The following is a 16,866-nucleotide window of genomic DNA, read 5'->3' on the forward strand; positions in this document are numbered from 1 at the left end:
TTTGAAAAACGAATGCTGATCTCTAACCAGCCTCTGCTATTTAATTGTTTTCTGTTATCAAGGACTTTGCCTTGGGTGATATTTATCAGCGAAAAGGGCTTCTCTGCCTAAAGACAGAGTTTGCACACGTGTATAGCCTAGGGTTGAGGAACATGAGATTTTTGCCAAATACCATCTGACTGAAGCAATTGACCCATTTCATGAAAAAGTCCCACAATAGTGTCTGAAGGTGAAGATAGGAATTGTTTGTACTCTGTGTAAATTTGCATTAAAAAATAAAATGACCAAAGTAAAGAATTCATCAAAGTAAATACTTAAATTCATCAAAATTAACCTTTTCCTTCTTTTATGGAGCAACTAAGAGTTGCTTGCATTATTTCTAGTATGTCTTTAAATGTTTTCATAGAATTATCAAACATTTCTAAACCTTGAGCAACCATTAGAAATTCAGTTATTGAACATAGAATTACTACAAACTATTTGGCAATGAAAATCTGAAGCTGTCCCTGTATTAAATTATGTTGTAATTTTTTTAGGAGGATGAAGGACATCACTATCTTGCTTTTAATCATTTTTATTAAAATGTGAATTTATTATGTGACAATGTGCACACATAATGAGGAAAAACTTATAGCAAGTATAAGTAATCCAGATATTTTAGTCTTAATGTAAGTTCATATTCTCAGAATTTTACTGTAATTTTTGGGTTTGCTTACATTTGATTAGGTACATGGATTTTGTGTTTATTTGTCTGCATACTGGCTCCACATGGTAAAAATGGAGGTTCTTAAAAATCTGATTCCCTTGGAGTAAAAGAATATGCTATAATTCCTTACAAAAAGTCAGTAGATTTTGGTGTTTTAAGCAATTATAGCACATAAGAATTGTATCAATAAAAAAATTATAGATTTATTTTTGACCTGTTCAAATAATCTTATGAATAACTTTTAGAAGTGTCAAGAGACTCGGAAAAACCTTCATCTCGAAAATAATGAAAATGTAGGATGAATCATTTTCCTTTATCTTTGACAATCCAGCAGTCAGAAAGGATATAAACTACTTTTCTTTTTTATGGCCATATTAATTCTTTTAAGTTTCTATTGACAACAGTACTGATTCAGCAAGCTAAAAAGTCAGAATAAAAAGGAAGCAATTTATTTGCTGCCAGTGGTAGAATAATAGCCTACATTTAAAGAAACATCTTATCCTGTGACCTGTGGGCTTCTGCCAACTACATTTCATTTGTACTACTCTAATATTGAAAATAAGATGTTAAAATGATTAAGTATAGGCTTGTAAACAATCTCTCAACCTATTCATATTTATTTCTTAGTGCATGTGCTGTGGGGACAATCTGGTACTAGGTAGGGGTAGAGGGCTTCCTTAGGACAGACACCATACTTAAGGAAGGGGCCTTAAATGTTGAAGGAAGCAGGCCTACCCCCACATCTCACGAAATAAAAACAAAAGCAAAACAACCCAAGACCCTGTACTATACTTTCTTCCTGTGTGTGGACAGAGCACAGGTTTTCATGTCACAGCTCATGCCCCTGCTGAAGGCTCCTGAGTAACTCTGTTTCCCAGGAAAATACTGGTCCACTCTCCATATTCTTTGTGGCAGCACTGGACTCCAAGGAGTTTCTGAGCCCCTGAAATGGTGTGTATAATGAAGTAGCAAGAAGTACTGTCTTTTACCAGAACTTCCTGGGACTCTGAAGTACTTAGGAGCCATTGTCCTGAGGGATGATGAAGGCTGCCCCAGCATCTGAGGCTCAGCTAGAATGTGAAGCTTCTGATCATTGCTGCCATGACCCCAAATTCCTTTCTATCTGTTCTAGATTAGCTGAACCCCATCAGCACTATATTAGAAGTCACCATATATTCTTGAAATAATAAAGCCACTCTATGGTAACAATTTATGAATGACCGCAAGTTAAGTCAGAAAATAGAAGAGTTAGATGTAGAAAAATGTCTTTATTTTTCAACCTGCATCCTGAACTGCCACCCTAATTTAGTGTACATGAAAATGGTTATTTATTCTACATGCCAAAACAACAAGGCAGACCAAACACCATAATCTGTGCAGTTTAGTCTATCCCTTATGGTATCGCTAAAAATCAGAGCATTAATACAAGTTTCTGCAATGGTGAAAATGTTCTACATCTGCACTGTCTAATAATTACAGCTAGCCATATGTGGCCATTAAGCACTTGAAATGTCCCTAGTGAGAGTGAAGAACTAAATTTTTAATTTTAATTAATTTTAATTTAAATAGCCACATGGTTACCATATTAGATGGTGCTGCTCTACATTATGCTAGTGGCAGTCAAAAATAAATGCCTGAAGCTGCTGGCCAGATAGAGGACTGTAGCTATGTGTGATTTACTATTAAAATGCCAAAGTAGGACTGATAAATGCATTTTTGTCATGGCTGTCTATGCTTATCATATATTCCTTCACATAAAAAAAAAGGTCTTGCAAAATTTTTGCAGTGAAATTTTTCCATGTGTTGATCGGTGGCAAGTTAATTATCTGTGAAAAATGAATAGATCTCGTCTGAAATATGAAATCTATCAGGCAATCTCTGGCATACTTATTTTTATTTTTAAATATGCATTTTCTAAACATAGCTAAAGAATTATTATTATTGGCTAAAGACACTAAAAAAACATAATAATGACTTAAACAAAATTTTTTGAATCTGTTTATTTTTCTGCATTTTCCTTGACTCTACCAACATTCAGGAAGCATGACTTTATGCTTCGGCTGACATTTCAATATCCAGAGTATAGACAATAGAAGTGGAAAACAGCTAAACATTCTGGATAACTTAAAAAAGCCGATGATCAGCGTGAACAACAGACATTCTACACTTGTGTTTGAGTTTCCACATCTTAAATTTCCACATTGGAGTAGAAGAGTTTTCTGTGAACTGTCCTCTGACGTCCTCCTCCCGGAAGCCTCCCTCCCCACTCCCACACTCTTTTGGTTTCCTCAAGAGTTGTCCCCTCCTCCCCTTCCCCCTGCCTGCTCCCTCTCCTCCTTCCCCTCCTCCTTTTCTACTTCTTCTTCGTCCTGTTGCCCTTCCTCCTTCTCCTCTCTCTTCCTCCTGCCTTTCCTTTTCTGTTTGTTACTTCCTGGAATGTATATTTTTGCCTCTAGTATTCCCAAGGTGAATTTTGAATAAGGAACAGAACACCATTCTAATTCTCTATTTTGGGTGGGAATCTCAAGTTATCAGAAATAGTCACCCGAATGAATGTGAAATAATAATTGTTATTTACACACTTAATATGGAACAGAAATATAAATAACAGATAACACATGAAATTCACTGTCTTATAAATTCTGATTCCAAGCTATTGTTTTAAAATAGTAGGGAAATACAAATTATTTTAAAATAACCACTTTGGGGATCCCTGCATGGCACAGCAGTTTGGCGCCTGCCTTTGGCCCAGGGCGCGATCCTGGAGACCTGGGATCGAATCCCACATCGGGCTCCCGGTGCATGGAGCCTGCTTCTCCCTCTGCCTGTGTCTCTTCCTCTCTCTCTCTCTCTGTGACTATCATAAATAAATAAAAATACAATAAATAAAAAAATAACCACTTTGTTATAGACCTTAGTCAAAGGAATTGGAGAAAAATGCCAGAATCATATTGGAGTTTTTTTTTTTAATTAGCTCTATGGTATTATAAACCATTCATTTATTTTGGAAAGCTACAATTACACTAAAGGAATCTCTGAGTTTGTTCACTTTATAGACATTTTGATGTAATAGTTACTGATTGAAATCACCTTTCTCCACCTGTTCATGATACCGTGCTTTACGACAGAATGTGACATACACGAAGAGTCTTGTTTTCAATAAATTTCTAATGAACATGCCTAAAGATGTCCCAGATATTAGATAGGGTCTTTTTTAAAGATTTTATTTTTTTATTTATGAGAGACACAGAGAGAGAGAGGCAGAGACATAGGCAGAAGGAGAAGCAGGCTCCATGCAGGGAGCCTGATGTGAGACTCCATCGCGGGACTCCAGGATCACGCCCTGAGCCGAAGGCAGACACTCAACCACTGAGCCATCCAGGAGTCCCTAGATGGGTTTGAATAATAAATAGATACCCTATAACTGTCTGGCCAAATTAGGATATAATAGAAACCATTTTTGCAAATGCAACTCAGAGAGCAAATATCCAGATTGTCTTAAAAGGGAAAAACTCAAAATAGGCTTTGTTAGCAAAACATAATCCCTCATCTGGCAAAGTTGTCAAAAGCATTGTCCAAAGTGGCATCACTGTCTGGGGCATTTCTACATTCTTGTTTTCTCATCCCTTGTTGAATATGTATATAAATGATTTTAGTAACCTGCTATATTGAAATAAAGTTAACAAAGCCAGAAGCAGGTACAGGTAAGAATGGACTTTAGGCAACCTCTACTCACCGCCAAGAATGTGATCTTTCTCCTGGGCCTTTTGGAAAGGTATACAATGTCATCATGAAAGCATCCTTCCCTGAGGTTAATATATTCATTATATGGTTACTTGTTGGTCAAAATTTGGATCATACAAGTTTGTTTTTCTATGAAAAGGTGACTTCATACATTAATACTAATTAGGCAACTAAAAACACACTTTTCTATTTTTTAACTAATGAATTATACCTTTATATGAAGAAATATAAGATAGAGAAAAATAGCATATAATAAGGAAAGTGAAAGAAAATGAAAATCAAATAGAGACCAACAAGAAAACCAATTTTAGGGTTAATTAAAATGACGTATCTGAAGTCTTCTAGGGTTGGGGTCTCTGTATTTTGGATTTTTTACTCATTTATCCCAGTGCCTACAATAGTATCTGGCACAGAGTCAGTGCCCAGTGATATGTACCTAATGAGTAGAAAGCATTCTAGAATATTGTTGACTATCTTCAGGTTTTACTGCTATAGATACTGTTTCATGACATGTCTCTCACTCTGTAGGCTTTACTGCCTCTATTTGTTAGTGAAGACCATATACTAGATGATTGGCATGGCCCCTTTTTAATTATAAGAGCTCTAAGAAATTTCATTTCATCATTACTAAATTAACTATAATTTGTGATGTCCATGAAATATTTCAGGGGATAAATTCTTGCTAGAAATTCCAGTAAATTTGAATGCATACTTCAGTCATATATACTAGCTTTGGTGGGTTGGACTTTATCATGAAAATTCTCCTTTGATGATGTATATATGCTTTTCCAGTGAACTGATTTTTTTTTTTTTAATTTCTTAAATTTCAAAATGGCAAGTTTACCTTTCTAAATGGCTAAGTATATATATATGTCCAATTTGACCATCCAAGTAAAGAAAATGCTGTGCATAAATTATTTGAACACTCAAATTTGTTTTTAAAATTCTGACAACAATGTCCAGGCCACACCCTCAATTCCAGGTTGACTCACTCATTGCCAATACTTGGGCATGACTTTTTATAATTTCTTCTCAATATGTTCTTTTTCTCGGTTCTTAGCAGTTCTTAGCAGCATTAGTATTCATGAACTATAAAAAAACTCTGTTAATGTGACTGTTTTCATTGACATAACTGATAATTTCCTACCAGGAAAAACAGTTATTGAATATAATTATTATTAAAATCATGCACTAATTTTCTTACAATTAAAATCAGCCCCAAACCATGGTAGCTCATTATCTGTAAATAGTACTGCATTTTAAAGTAAGTCACTCTGTGATATGATACCTGATCCATTAGTCCTCATTATATTGCTCTAAAAATTCTATAATTTTGATTAATCATTAGTCCTTTGGTGTCTTCAATTTCTTAATGTTTCAGTTACTTAAGAACTAAAAAAAATGATGTTATATCTATGTAGACCCTCTACTCCAGATAAAACCGATGTTGATTTTTGAGATCTTGTAGGCAAATTTATTTGAAAGTTGAATAATTTGTTTCACATGAAGAAGAATGAATGTTCTCTTGGAATTGTCCTGGGCTTCTCTTTCTTTTGATAACTGCCAAAGCTTGAGTTTGGATAGCAGGCCTTAGTAGAATTTGTAAGGCAAATTTTACAAAAGAAGTGACAATTTACCTGATTTTTGTACAAGAGAGCTGCCACGTTTCCACTATTAATTCCTCTGTGATTAATTAATAGACAGAGCTTATTCTAGAAGTCTTGAAAAAAAAAATAATCCTCTGGCAATTACTGTGCTGTTCTGTGTTTTTTGGAGGAGGGGACTGCATACACAATTAATGCCATTCTTTTATTTGATGTAAATTGCTATGTCTTAAAAGTGTACAGCATGAAAAAACAGCCATGTATCAGAAATAACTTTAATTTAAATTGGTTAGATGACCTCTGAAAGCTAGATGAAAGATTTTCTGCTGAATGGGCTGGTGCTCCCTGCTGCCTATATAATTTATGTGAGAAATTAGTGCGAATGGTTCACTTTTATGGAGCAGTGCTGCTTGTAGCAAGCCTGCAGAAACAATTTTCCCCCAAGCCTCCATCTGTTCTTCAAACTAGGGCATATGCCATCTCATCGAGCTTGAAAGTCAACTGATTTATAACTCCTGGAAAGCGCATAGATTGAAAAGAAAGGTCGACCGCCGCTCTGTGACAGTGATTTGGTAGGCACCGGCTGAAGACAATTCACATTACCAGGGGCCCAAGGGAAACAAGCAATGTTGTAAAGTTTCAGATCTCAATGGACTGACAACTGGAAGAAAAACAAATCACTCCTGCTTTTTAAGTTAAACGACCCCCTGTTGAAAAGTAGGAGCGGTCTTGGTAGTGTTAGGGTGTCACAGCTGAGACACTGTGTTGTCACTCACCCTCAGTGATTGGGGCTGCCATTTCAGGAGTACCAGGACTGGAATCTTTAGCACTGTGCGTTGCTGCTTGTTAGAAAGTTCCATTTGGGGACACAAACCCAACTTTGATGATTTTTCTGTATCTGCCTAGAAGGCAAATCTCCAATTCTGTTCCAATTAGTAATTTAATGAATGGCTCCCACTATGTTTTATCACTTGTCACATATCCCTTTTCTTTATTGAAGCACTTTTGAGATCAAAAGTTCTTTGACAGATGACAAGTGAAATCAGATTGATGGTACGATAGTTAAAAAAAAAAAAATCAGTGTTTGTTTGATGCTTTTATTTAGAGTGGTCAAAGTGTCTCCCTATATTTGAGGCTTCCAGATATCGAGTGAATTCTCAACCCCCTGCAGTTGTATTCAAGTTTCTCATTTTCTTTCAGGTAAAATCTAAAGAAAATGTTACTGAATACTGATATCAACTTTAATCCATATTAAGGCAGCAATTTTAGGAAATTACATTTTAATAAGATTATTCTGACCTTGAAAGTTGTATGCAAGAATCGGCACTGATAGGATAATCAGTTGAATTCATGTAAAAAAAATCATCCTTATCATTAATATAAAGTTCTATTCTCAATATGACATATATAGTTATCTTATAAAATAAGAAAACATTGGGAAATAGAAGAAATAAATATATCAATCACCATTCTACCATTCACTGAATGCAACCGTTGATGTTTTAAAAAGTATGTCTGTCTTACCTTTCCTTTTTGCCTACTCGAGGTCATAGTGTATACAATACCTTATAAAAACTATTTGTCATTATATGGCAAATTTAAAAAATAGGAGGCACTAATTTTTAGATTTTTTTCTGATGTTTTGTTGGATTTTTCTGATTTTTTCATAGTTAAAAATAGTGGATTATTTTAGAAAATTTGGAAAACATAAAATGTATGCAGAAGACAGCATTTATTCTGAGACAACTTTTAGTAGTGTTTTAGTTCTGTCCTTCTTCTACACGTATGTTTTTAACTTTGTTGAAATTTGTTTTGGGGCACCTCAGTGGCTCAGTGGTTGAATGTCTGCCTTTGGCTCAGGTCGTGATCCTGGGGGTCCTGGGATGGAGTCACACATCAGGCTCCCTGCAGGGAGCCTGCTTCTCCCTCTGCCTATGTCTCTGCCTTTCTCTCTATGTCTCTCATGATTAAATAAATAAATAAAATCTTAAAAAAAAAAAAAAAGAGTGTTTCATAGGATGATTTTTAAGGGACTCCAGGGAATGTTCAAGGACCTCATTAGGAAAGGATATTAATAATGGACATAACTGCCACAAGAGTATTAATAATTAATAGCTCTCTCCAGTTCAACAATAGCAACAACACACACACACACACACACACACACACACACAAACATGGTTTAATATGCATTTTTAAATTCCCAGTGGTCATCACTGAAGGCTTCTAGAAAACACATGTGCTACTTTGGCAGTGGCATACATGGCATCTCCTTTAGTAATTCATACACTACTGACTGCCACATAAGTGAGTTTGTTGTGCATGGTTATTAGTATATTTTTGGAGAAGAGAAGCAAATATTAAGAAAAAATTTTATTAACTATTAAACACATTTCTTGCTTTTGGGAAAAGTGTAAAAGTGGACAAAGGCTGCTGACAAAATCATTATAAAACCAATCTCTGTTCCCAATCTAAGATATATCCCTAACAGGAACAACAAAAATCCAAAATTGTGTTCCAGTCTGAACAAGGGAAAACACATAAAAGTTTGGAACTATAAATTTCCACTCTTTGAGTTTTTACTTAGATTCATCTTTCTCTGTGTTCCTGTATATCTTTAAGCAATTTTATGAAAAGCAGGTACATGTGTTGAGTATTTCTGAATCCTTGAGTATCTCGAAGGTATTTTTCAGCATTTATACATGCAGCACTATTTTGCTTCACATTAACATCCTTAAATTACAACCATTCCTCTCCATACCTCTGAAGAATGTAACCATCATTACATTCTAACATGTGATTGCTGAGAAATTAAGACCAGTCTGATTTTTATTCCCTTGATCTGTTTTGGTTTGCTTGTTTATTTTGTTTGGCAGCCTGGTAATTGCACTATTTTCATATAATTAAAAGTTGCTTCCATATACATTTTTTGCTTTCAGTAATTCTTTCTTTAACATATAGTAAGCTTATTCTATCTACTTACTTACTTACTTGAACTTTTTTCTCAAGTGAGGAAGGTTTTCTTCTTTTTTTTCCTGTAATGTCATTGATGATTATTTTTGTTACAATGTTTTTCTTTCTTAGAACAAATACATGAAGAGTGTAAACATATTTTATCCCATCACTCCTATCATTGTCTCCCTCAATATTTTCATCTTTTTTTATTTTTAAAAAATGTTTATGAGAGTTTTCTTATATTTCTGTTTTCTTTAGTATCAATTTGTCTGTCATTTCCTTGAATTCAATTTTTACTTCCACTGCTATATTTAGTCCTACAAATCTTTATATTGCTCATTTCATCCCTCATATTATTATCCATATTGGCTTCAAAATCATTGTATAAGCAAGTTTATCATAGATAATGTTCTGACTTATTCATATTTTGTGACCCAGATTAAGCAAAAATAAAAAATATGGGCCAACCACAACTCCCAGCCCTCAGGTAGCCTCTACTAATTTGTTGGTATGAACTCCTAAAACCCTTCTTCTCTGCATTCACAAATCTGTGTATGTATTGCAAATTTTTAAAGAACACTTTACTCATACTTCATAACTTTTTTCAATTAATTACAAGTCATAACCATCTTTCCACATCAGTGATTGTGCACTTTAAAAATCATTTTGGGAATCTCTAGGGTACTCTACAATTTAACCAATTGCCTATTGTTGGGTATTAATGTTTTTCTTAGATAGTAATGCTTTTCTCCAATCTTTTGCTAATATAAGCAATACTGTTATCAGCATCATTGTATATACTGTATATCTTGTGTCTTGCAAACATGTCTGATTATTTCCTAAGGGTAAAATCTCATTTTCTTTTTGCCTATCCTATTCTCAACAAATGGATTTCTGCTTTTCTTCTATAAAGAGGTTTGGCTTTGTGAATCTTTGAGCATGCCCATTTCTAAAAATCACTGCTTTTTCAGTAATGAATTTAAAGGGGCTTCTTTACCATCTAAATGTATAAAAGATGATGTTCTGTCTCATTTTTTGCAAGATTCACATGTTACTGTTTACTTACCTTCAATTTTACCTCAATCTAGAATTTGTGTTTGCTAAAACATAGAGCATGTGATTGTCCTTGATCTCACTCTACTTGGGGACAGGTAAGCTCTCCTTATCAGCATTACATAGGTAGACTGCCCAGCTCCTAGCCAATACCGTGTCTGGTCTGAACATGCTTTATCTTGTCCTATTCTGTTTGCCTTACAGGGACTCCCTGTAACTTCTGACAGTAAGATATATGAATTAGGTAAACCTGTACAATACTAGAAATGCACATGTACTTAGCTGTGTTTTCTTCTGCTCTTACCTGCAGCATTTTGCTTGTGGAGCATGCTGCTTTCCAGGGTGCAATGCAATGTGCTACTAGGAGTCTCTGTCCCTCCTTCCTGTTCAGAGGTTTTCTGAGAGTTGGCTGCAAATGAAGGCAGCAGTGATATTGACAGATGAAGATGAAAGCGGATAGCTTCGCTTGGTCTTTGTCTTAAAAAGCAACTACTTCACAGCAGCAGGATGATGGCTGAGTCCATGCCTGCCCCCAACTGATTTTATTCCCATTGTACCTTTCTGAGGGCACAGAAAGTATAGGAGGCATGAAAAAACCACCTAATGACTGGTTGCAAACGTAGTTGACCATGAATTGTGGTTTTTCAGTCCACTTCCATTGGCCTCATTATATGTAAAAATTCCTTTTCTTTCTGCCTGTGCATTCATTATTATACCTGGTTTCAGTTGCATGTTGAGTTTTTCTCCTTGTCTATATCTTCGTAAGTAATTTTGTGACATGTTGGGAGACACTGTGCCAGGTACTCTTGTCCAAATGCTATTTCAAACAACTAAGTCCAATTTAGTTCTCTCCATCATGGGACCTTATTCCATTACAAAGAAGTAATGTGATCTCATCAACGCTTAGGCAACAGTGACTCATCTATTCATAAAAGAATTGAGTAACTATAATGGATAAGACTCAGCAGTGAGCTTTGTAGCCTAGCTGATAGGGGTTCTGGTCTTGAGAAGCTTATTGACTAGAGTAGATCATTGTTCAATGAAGAAACTGAAAAGTGAACAAAGAGCGCATATCAAATCTTAAACCAAATCACGTCCTCTTGCATAGTTCATAAATTTGTGACCCTTTATTCAGTACGTGTTCAACATTTGCTACTTTAATGATATGGCTCAAATATTTTCTGTAAACAAATTTTATTTATTTATTTATTTGTTTATTCATTCATTCATTTATTCATGAGACACAGAGAGAGAGAGAGAGAGAGAGAAAGAGAGAGGCAGAGACACAGGCAGAGGGAGAAACAGGCTCCATGCAGGGATCCCGATCGGGATCAACCCCAGGACTCCAAGATCATGCCCCCAGCCGAAGGCAGGCGCCAAACCGCTAAGCCACCCAGGGATCCCCTAGACAAATTTTCTTTAAACAAATTTTTAAATTGAGAGGCTTTACAAAATTTTTACTAGTTCACAAATTTGTTTACATTTCAGTGAATGCAGTTTGCTGATGCTTGTTTTTTTCTCCTGCTTCAGTCTATTATGATGTAAACAGTAAATTTTACCTTTAAAATGACCACAAGGTGACCAATCCACATTCCTATATGTCTACACATTATGGCAATCCCAGATATCACTCAGACATCCCTGACTCCAGAATTCTACACTGTGTTTTGAAACATACACTGTTATTCATTTTTCTACCTAGATGTGAATTTTACAGACAGGATAACTGTTTGAGATTCAATCTGTTTTAAGTTTGAGGACTCTGGAGTCCCTAGTAAATACACATGGGATTTTTTTCATGGTTACTTTCATATCTCTTAATCTCTTTTTTCTTACTTCCATCTCTTTAATCTACTTGTTTCATTCTTGACTAATTCCTCAAATCTGTCTTCCAATTTAATGATTCTCTTTCTTCAGTTAGGTTGAATGTACTGCTTAACATGTGTGTTAGATTTTATCTTTTAATTCGGTTTCAGTGAATATCAATTCTAGAATTTATTTTTTGTCTCCCTAAAAGATCTGCCTGTTTTTTTTTTCCTTCACTGTATCTTTGTCTGCTTTATGGTTTCTCTTATTGTCTTTATCAGGTTATATATTTTAAATATATTCATTTAAAGTTTCTTTCACATTCATCTATTATCTGTAGTTCCCAGGATATGTTTGAATCTGCCACTTTCTCTTACTCTCAGCTGTTTTGTTTTCTTGTGTGCTTTATGATACTTTACTGGGAGCATCCCTTTTGAACAATGCCCTTCCCTTGGGAATCCCTCATGCCCTGGGATGTGGAGGCATCCCTGACATATGCGTTCAAGTGTATTTCTCCCTGGGCACAGGTTCTGACCTGACTTTATTTGAACTAGATTCCAGTTTTCTTCATCAGGCTCCTACTCACCACTCAAGATTTGAGTTTTCTCTTCATTTCTGGGGACTTGGTATGCACCTTTCTTTTGAGAATGGCTATGTATTTTGTAGCCTTTCTTCCAGCATTTATAGCTTTTTTGGTCATATTAACCAGAGATCTTAGGATAGGGTTCCTTTCTCAAGTAGCTTACTATCTTGCCTTCGCTAGAGAGTAAGAACTATCTTGAGATGCAATCTTTCTTTATTGTAAGACCAACTCCAAATTTTTTCATGTAAAGAAATGGATGAAATAAAATACTCTTTGTATTTCTCATGGAAGCCCTTGTATTTAATCATGTTAGCAGCTAATGTGTATTACATGATTTTATGTATATGTATATGTGTATGTAGAATTACACACAGATGTCTATTAAATAATCTCTTTTGAAGGTATTAAAACTTGGGCATGGAAAGATTACAGGGAAAAGACTTGCAAAGATTTTGTGCCAACCCATGATTCTTATGTTTGTATATAAATGAGTGTACGTGTACATGTGTATGCATATGTATATAGTCATCTTGTTCCTATTTTCGTATAGGAGTTAAGATTTCAGTTTTCATTTTGTAAAATTTAACCATCAAATTAAGGTGCATGGAGTGACCCTAGAAAGACCTTTATCATCTCACTATTCATATCTAGTAATAGTGAATTTCTTGAGAAGTATTAACCCACCAATTGGAAAAGACTTTTTAAATGCTTTCCATTTGCAGTTAAGTTGTATAAAATTTTACTAAATGTTATTAAGATTTTTTTTAATCAGAAAAGTATAATGGATTTAAGAAAGTTTAGTTTTTATAAGTAATTCTTCATGGACATAATCACTTTATTTTTTATTACATAATCACTTTAGATTTATTATTAATTTCTGTTTTTGAAGATTTACTTGGGTAATGAAGTCTTTATATATGCACAGAATGCTCTTTAGCATTCATTTTTCTTTTCTCTTTTATATTTTTTAAAATGCAATACTAGAAGTGCTAGTGTATCAGACTGGCAATATTAAAACCACAAGTCAAAAAATACAAGTTAAGACTTTTATAATTCTATTTGGGAATCTCTAGCTTGCCTATGTGGGTTATAATTTTAACACTTCATTATTGTAACTTATTACATTTAATAAGCTAACATTTGGGACTAGCTTCAAATCTCAAGCAGCAATTTAGCAGACGGTTCATTTCATGAAGAAAAAATGTAGACTCTCATGGTTGAGACCATACAACTAGGGAGATGGAAGATTTGAAGGTAAATGTATTGGTCAGTTGCAATATTCCCAATAATATTTGGCTGGTTGAAATGCTAAAATTTAGGTCACTTTGCAGAAATAATGAGCTTAAATCCAATGACTACATCTTCCACAGAATATGCTAGTATTGTGGAAAGCTTTTTTTGGTAAGACATTTTGCATATTTTTAATGTAAAGCATCATTATGTGACTTCTGAAAGCCACTTTGGTTTTTCTCATCAGTTGCTGTCTCATACTTTCTAAATCAGAAACCTTTGCACAAGTCGATTTCCAAACATGCCATTTTCTTTCTTGCCTCTTAATCTTCACTCATGGTTTAGTGAAGTGGGAAAACCCGTCCTGGGAAAACCAACACAGCCCATTGCTAGTCTCAATGCTGAGTAAGCTGAACATCAGCTTTCATATCTCCCTTTGTGATGGTGGGTTCTGGAAGGACTGGGGCAGGGTTTAATTTAACTATTGCTTACCATAGCCCTGATGTACTATAAATAAATATTTTAAAGCTGATGTTTCAAGTAAATTATTAAAATGTTATATTTTCACATTTGTCATAGAATTGTCATCTATTTCAGAATGAAAAGTAAGGTTGGCTATCTTAGACATATTTTTTATTTTGTTTTTAAGCTCCATAGATCTTTTGGTAGCTGTTTATTTTTATGTTTCCTTACAGAATGTTGTTTGCCGTCCTTTTAGGACCTTTATAGGATCAGCTCACTGAGTATTATTTACTACTGATAAACAGAATTCATTTATTTCAACTCTAGTGGTCTGATCATATTGTAACTATATTTTCATGTCTGTATTGTTTTTAACTGCATATCATCTAATCAACTTAGTAAGAAGCATCCATTTATTCAATAGATATCATCTGAGTTCCTACCATGTACCAGGCACTGTTCTAGATTATGGAAATACCACAATGAATGAAACAAATTCCCTGTCCTCATGGTGTTTCCTTTATAGAGGAAGAAAATAAACAATCAAATAAGTAAATATAGAGACTGTTAAAAGTTGATATTACAAAGAAAAATAAAACAGGGTGATAGAGATAGTCATGAGAAAATAGGGTACAGTTTTATGGGGTAGTCAGAGGAGACTCCTTTATTTTAATAAAGTGACATTTAACCATAGGCCATTTGGTAATATTGTCTGAAATCTTTTTCTTTTTCTTACTGTCTGAATTCTTAAAACAACAACTACAACTTGATGCTTTCCCCTTTTTAAAATGTGGTGATGTCAAAAAGAAGAAAGTGTTAAAGGGAAAATACAGTGAATAAATAAATTGTGTTCTTTCAGGACCTATTAATTACTAAAAATCGGTGTCAAAGTTATAACCCAACGCTAATGAATTAACAAATTTATGTTTTAATTAAGTTCCTATTCTACTTAAAGACTAATTAAGAGATCACGAATGACTATGTTTTGTGTATTTCAACATAAATATTTTATGAGCATATGTAAATATATATTTCCTTTGTGAAAACTACTTTTCACATTTCAAACATCAGGAAACCTAAATAACCAAGTGAATCTACCTTTTTTGCCCCCTTTCTCTTTACTTTTGAAAGTAAAATCATCACTAGTAAGTAGTAAGCAGTCTAGTAAATAGACTTTGAGAAAGACACAAGAAATGATGAGACACACATGAGCAGACACAATAGGGTAAAAAGATGTTATATCCATGTTGTCTTTACATGGGTCGCACAAATAGGAGCTTCCAATTTAGGGAAAGTCTGGCCTGCAGGAAGACTGGTTTCTATGCTTTGGAGACACAATCTGATAAATTTATAGCATGCTATCCTTTTGTGTGTGTGTGTGTGTGTGTGTGTGTGTAAACATATCAGATATCTGCTATGACAGTTAAATTCTATACTGTTCTCAGAAATTAATAGACTTAAATGAAAAGAGATTGAGTATTACATACATGTGCTCTCCATTTGTTTGTTCTGAGCATTCTTTCATCCATCACACACTGGATGGTTGCAATTTATTAGGTGCAGTGGAAGTCATTGGTGATAGAGGTCTTTGTACAGTGTTTACAATTAGTCATAAATAAAATGAAGTAAAAAGTAACTTAAAATAGTGCAAAAGTACCTGTATTTTAGAAACCATAAATCTAAGTGCCTGCCCCATTCTGAGCCACAAAATTAGTATAGAAAATGTGCTTGAGAAATCAATTGGATAACAAAATTATTATAACAAAAATCTAAATTTTTGTAATTCATAAATATATATATTTTATAATTTATTTTGCTTTTATAAAATTATGTTACCAACCCAAAAGTGCTGATATTTCTTAATATAAATCTGATGAGAATTGTATAGCAGATGGAGTGTGTCAGTATATTTAAACTATTTTTGGGGACGCCTGGGTGGCTCAGTGATTGAGCCCCTGCCTTTGGCCCAGGGTGTGATCCTGGAGACCCTGGATCGAGTCCCACATTGGGTTCCCGGCATGGAGCCTACAGGGCTCTGCCTGTGTCTCTGCCTCTCTCTCTGTCTCTGTCTCTGTCTGTCTCTCTCTCTGTCTCTCATGAATGAATAAATAAAACCTTAAAAAAAAATAAATATTTTTTTATTATTTGAGTAACAGAACATTTAAAGCATATTTAAGTATGTAACTTCTGCATACTGTTTAAAGAAAATATAATCAAGTCCAGATTCTGACTAATAGAAAGCCACCATTGTCACCTATGCCATATTTTGGACCTTAGATTCTCCTGCACTATTGTTTCATTCTTATTCAAGTAGATTTTTTTAAGAAAAGATTGTATTTATTTATTCATGAGAGACACAGATAGAGAGAGAGGCGGAGACATAGGCAGAGGGAGAACCAGGGTCCATTCAGGGAGCCCAATTCGGGGACTCCATCCCAGGTGTCTTGGATCACAACCTGGGTCGAAGGCAGGTGCTAAACCGGTGAGCCACCCAGGGATCCCTTAAGTAGATTTTTAATACAAAATCAGTATAGCATGGAATGCAAAAAAGGGGATGTGTGCTCATGTTATTTCTGTGACAACAGTAAACAGAATGAGAATGAAATCTACTTTCAGAATGTTGTCATCGTTCATAGCTAATGGATTTAACATCAATGAATCACTCTATTCTCTTCTCCCACCTTGCTCCCATCCTACTACACAGGAACACCAATACCTTTTTC

At 34.7% G+C, this 16,866-nt stretch overlaps 1 protein-coding gene across 4 annotated transcripts in view; it reads left to right on the top strand.

Moving 5' to 3' along the window:
• The window catches only part of PACRG (parkin coregulated), a 517,537-nt gene that overhangs the window by 82,420 nt on the left and 418,251 nt on the right, over nt 1-16,866 (top strand). The gene's annotated exons all lie outside the window — the stretch shown is intronic.

The sequence above is a fragment of the Canis lupus genome, chromosome 1, assembly GCF_048164855.1.
Source record: "Canis lupus baileyi chromosome 1, mCanLup2.hap1, whole genome shotgun sequence".
NCBI lineage: Eukaryota > Metazoa > Chordata > Mammalia > Carnivora > Canidae > Canis > Canis lupus.